General features: G+C 41.1%; 1 pseudogene; it reads right to left on the bottom strand.

Moving 5' to 3' along the window:
* Positions 1 to 2,212: 2,212 nt before the first annotated feature.
* LOC123000737 (SWI/SNF-related matrix-associated actin-dependent regulator of chromatin subfamily E member 1-like) lies at positions 2,213 to 4,143 on the bottom strand (annotated as a pseudogene).
* Positions 4,144 to 5,169: the final 1,026 nt, after the last annotated feature.

Raw genomic sequence — 5,169 nt, 5'->3', positions numbered from 1 at the left:
GTAACTCGAGCACCCCTTGAAAAGCTACTGAATCCACTGAGTTGATGATTATTTTCTCAACATCTTAGAGCAGTATTCTTATACATATTCTTTTTTTAAAGATTTTATTTATTTATTTGACACAGCGAGAGAGCACAAGCATGGGGAGTGGCAGGCAGAGGGAGAGGGAGAAGCAGGCTCCACGCTGAGCAGGGAGCCCAGTGTGGGGGCTGATCCCAGGACTCTGGGATCATGACTTGAGCTGAAGGCAGATGCTTAACAGACTGAGTCACCCAGGCGCCCCTCTTATACATATTTTTATACATTAGGGGACTATATATATATACACACACACACTATTATACTAATATATGTATACATTAATATATATACACCATTATGCTCAAGATATATATATATAAAAGAAATATAATAAATATTGACTGAATCAAAGAGTTAATATTTATTCAAAATTGAAAGCAAAAAAAAAACATTTTATAAACTGGCCAAATAAAATTTAGACACAGCATTCTGGGAGAATAATACAATATAAATTGGAGTTTTGTGGGCCACAGAGATCGTACTATCATTTCTGTGACCTACAAAACCTCCTTCTTTCCCACCTTACCTCCCTATCTAATTTATCTCACATTTTCTACACCAATCTATGATTTTTCTGTTCTCCTCCTTTCTATCCTGCCCATTGGGGTTTACTTTGGTTTGATGTGTTATAAACTGCTAAAGAATGAAAGGTAACTCCAGGTTCATTGCCTTAGCAAGTGGACCCCAAATCTTGTTTTTACCGGTCCACAGCAATTTGCTACCTCGTTTCATTGCCCACCTACCTAGCGTTACCTCACTACCTCATTCCATTGTCTATGCCGAGAGATAGGATGGTGCTAGTGACCTGAAACTGAACTTCCGAGACTCTGGAAGCTGCTGGGATCTCCCTTGTTCTTTTGGTATGTATGTGTCCCTGAACTATTTAAGGTGAGATTTGTACCTTCATTTTCCAAATAAAGCAAATTAAAGTCTAATGGGATTTCACTATGAAAGAGCTTGAGAGGAACATTCTCTAAGTGACTTTAGTGTTAACACTAGGAAAGTTTATTAAAATATAAAAAGAAGCAGATCTTTCTTTTCATATGTTATATCCAAGAAATACCCGGAATATGCTATGAATTTTTTTCTTTTTTTTTTTTTTACTGCTGGTAACTCTTTTATTGAACATCCCCTAAAGTGATAGAGTAATTCAAACTCCTTGTCCTAGGACTGCATGAGCAAGTATGACATGGTATGAAAAGTGATCTAACTTTACCGGATGAAGGAATATAAATTAGAATACAAGTTTTAGGGAAGTTATATGTTTGTCTCAAACCCAGATGGCAAAGACAAATTTTTTCAGGAGAACCTGGGAGAAAAAAAATAAATGACTCTAACAAATGTTGCTGGAATTTGGGATTTATAGCCCTTTAAAAATTCAAGAACTTAATTGCGAGTAAAGGAGACACCATTTTGCTGTCATCAAACAGTGCAGTCTAGTGAGAGAACCAGTTCTTAAAAATAAGATAGGTGTTATGCAGGACAAATGCGGTGTACTGTAAATGAAAAATCTAACTCAGTCTAGATAAATGTCCTCAGCATTTGCTTGAAAATAAAAACTTTGATCTTTTCATTGAAATCTAAAGGATGAGGGTTAGCTGACAAGAGAAAAAAAAGAGAGAGAGAGAAAAGTCAGAATGGTTGGAGCAGAGGGAACAGTGTGTGTGATGGCTTAAGACAGGGAGTACTATTGCTCACCAGAGGAAACGAAAGTCAGAGTGAAAGAAAGAAAAGAAAAATGTGAGAGATAAAGCTACAGAGTGAAGAGCAGCCCAGATAACGGCAGACCTTGCACACGTTCAAAGTGGGGAAGCCAATGAAAACTTCTGAACAAGAGAGATGCAGTCAGATTTGCGTTGTTAAATAATCGATTTGCCTGGACTATAGAGACGAGATCTGCAGAACAGAAAGAAAGTGGACCGTTTAGAAGGGTGTTGCATTAATTCAGGGAACAGCAGGTGATCGCTTGGATTAGGATCCTGGCAGAAAAGATGCTGAGAGATGCAGAGTCTGAGAGCTATTTAGGAGGCAAAATCAATAGAGCTTCAGACCTCCCTGATATGGGGATGAGAGATAGGAGAGTGTCTTGAACGATTCTCAGTTTCCAACTTGTACAATTGGATGGAAGCTGTTATCGTTCATCAAGATAGGAGCCATTAGAGGAAGACGCTGCAAGTTCACCATCGAACATGGAAACATACAAATAGGCAGTTAGCCAGATAGATGGGGCTAGAATTCCAAAAGGCTGACATGCAAACACATATTTACATATTCCTAACAACGGAAGCCATGGGTATGGTGTGAACCCTTAACGGAAAGACGTTGAGCTGGCAATATCATATGACCAGTGACAAACCGCAAAGAAATTCAACAGTGAAGGATTGGATGGAAAAAAATGGACCATCCATGTGGTTGAGAAGGGAGAATTAGAGTCTAAGAGGAAAGCCAGAAGTGGGTGGTATCGAATAAACCAAAGCAACGTGCTGTCGTTTTTATGACTGTTGTTATGAATATTATTTTATTTAGAGGCAGTGATTTAATGTTAACTGAGAGGTAGTACAATTGCTTCTGAAATATCAGGCGAGGTGAAAGTTGGAAAGTATTCCCCGGACTCAGTGATATGAAGAACAGTGATGCAGAAAAGAAGAGCTAAGTAGAGGGGTGAGTAGACAGGATGGAATGGAGTGACTAATGAGAGCATGATGATGAAATCTCTTTTCTTTTTCTTTTCTTTTCTTTTCTTTTCTTTTCTTTTCTTTTCTTTTCTTTTTTTTTCTTTCTCTTCTCTTCTCTTCTCTTCTCTTCTCTTCTCTTCTCTTCTCTTCTTTTTTTATTTAAAGAAGTATTTAGAACACGTAAAACAAGGCAACATGATTCTTTCTTGTCTTCGGGGGTGGGGTCCCTGGGTGGCTCCTCCGTTGCTGCTCTCTGAGACCATGTTACCACCTCGGGGCTCCTCCTCCTGCCCGCTCTCCTTGTCTTCAAGAGTAGATGTGCCTTCCTCATCGCTCTAATGGCTTTCTGTCGCTTCTTCAAGGTGTGTCTCCTCTGTCTCCATCGGGCCGCTCTCGTGCTCTCCCATTGCTCAGTCTTTCCAGCAGCTTGCTCTTCGCAGGAACCATGCCGCTCTGACTGCCCTCAGCTCGCTCTGCCACCTCCTTCTCCCTTTTCCCCTGCCTTTCTAGAACCTGTCCCTCTGCCTGTACAATTTCAGGGGCATTTTTTTCCATACCCACGTCTACTTTCAAACTGCACACACTTTTATGTTCGTTGTTCAAAGAATCTGTACTTTCCAGGAATTTCCTCTTCTTTTCCTGGTGTCGCTCCTCTATTTGAAGTTCAGCCCCTAGTGTTTGCTGATGAGCCGTTAGGACTGGACCTGCTTTCTAGCTGTTGTGACAGCGGACCGAACGTCTGGCACCGCACCCTCACTGAGGATCTCACTCATACGGGGTGGTTTCTCTGGAAGCTGACGGTGGCTGTACCATGCTCCCTGACAGCCCTCATCTTAATCATCTGGATCTTCTGCAGAAGGCTCGCGTGAGGTTCTCCTTTCTCCGTGCGACTTTCTCCTGTCTCTGTCCACTTCCTTCCTCCAAAGCAGCTTCTGTAGGACTTTCTGCATTTATGTAAGCAAAGTATGCAGGGGAATTATGATCGGCTTTCGTAGATTCATCGTACTCTCTCTTTTCTGCATTTACATATTCTTGTTTTTTTCATTAGCGAGATCTCGCCACAGGCCACCCATACTCTTGCCAATCTCCCACAACATTAGGTCAGGGTTGGTCCCAGAACTGTCTGCTCTACCCCACGTGGGGCATCAGCGGCTTACCTGTGGCCTTGGGTGTTTGGAATGGTAATACCAGAAGATGCCGAGACGGCTGTTAGTGACCGCTTCCCCTCCAGCCTGTAGTTGTTGTAGGTGAGACGACTGTATGGATTGTATCCCACAAAACCTGGTGTGCTGGGCATTTGTGTTGCAGGAGCTGGGGTGGGAGGTGGGGTGTAAGATGGTCTTTTTGACATTTTAGAAGATTAAGTTCTCAGTTCCTCAAGAATGAAACTGAGGAGGGCATAAAAAGTGCCCACAGCTTCACCTTCCTTTCCCTTTTGTGATGACGAAGAAATTTCTTACATTGGGTCCTGAAGGCAAGAATACAGGGCGGTAGTTAGGTGGTAAACTGACCTTGGAGAAAGGATTTTTTTTTTTTTTTTTTTTTTTTTAGGGTTAGAGAGTTTCCAGCCTGTTTCAGCGCCAATGGAAAAGATACATAGTAGGATGTCATATACAGAAAAGTGATTGATCTGGCCAAGAGGAGGCAGGAGCAGCCGAATGCAGAATTTCTTTGTTCCTGGGAAGAAGTACAAAACAGGGGCAGGTACATATCCTAAAAGTGAATGTTTAAAACACTTCAAAGTCCTTTCTAAATGTTCATACAGATTAACTCACTCAATCCACAGCCATACAAAGTAGAAACACTGATAACCCCATTTCATAGATGAGAAATTAAGTAAATTAACAAAAGCCAGTTTTATAGGTAATGGAACCAGGAATCAAACCTGGAAAGACTGACTCCAGCACCAAGCAGTTAGCCATTACCCTATTATTACCCTATACTATCTCTCTATCTGGTCTTACCATTTTCCAGCTAATTTGTGAGAACTCTGAGGGAAGCCTGTCTGCCTCATGACCTCCACTGGCTTTCAATAAAGACAAATTTAATCTTTGAAATGAAATACATATTCCAATATTTTAGATAAACAAAAGTTTAGAGGAGATGAGAAATGACCTCAATTTTATTTAGAGTAAATGGAAAAGACCAAATTTGAACCCAAATCTGTCTAAATTTAAAGCCATTGACCTTTTCCCTTGCCAAGATGAATGATTTTCAAGTTCTCATGGTTGAAAGCTGCTCTCCTGCTGATCGCAGTTACTCCAAGATTGATCTCTTAACCCTGCTTTAAAAGAAAGCTTTTCTTTTTTCCCCCTTTTCCCCTCTAGAGCCTACTACAGTAATTCAAATTTGTTGCCCTCATCAGTGCTCCCTAGTACCCCATACCTACTTCAATCACAGCACACATCTTTGC

This window comes from Ursus arctos, unplaced genomic scaffold (assembly GCF_023065955.2).
Source record: "Ursus arctos isolate Adak ecotype North America unplaced genomic scaffold, UrsArc2.0 scaffold_10, whole genome shotgun sequence".
Taxonomy (NCBI): Eukaryota; Metazoa; Chordata; class Mammalia; order Carnivora; family Ursidae; genus Ursus; species Ursus arctos.
The sequence above is the reverse complement of the archived record's forward strand: the minus strand, read 5'-3'. Positions and strand labels throughout refer to the sequence as shown.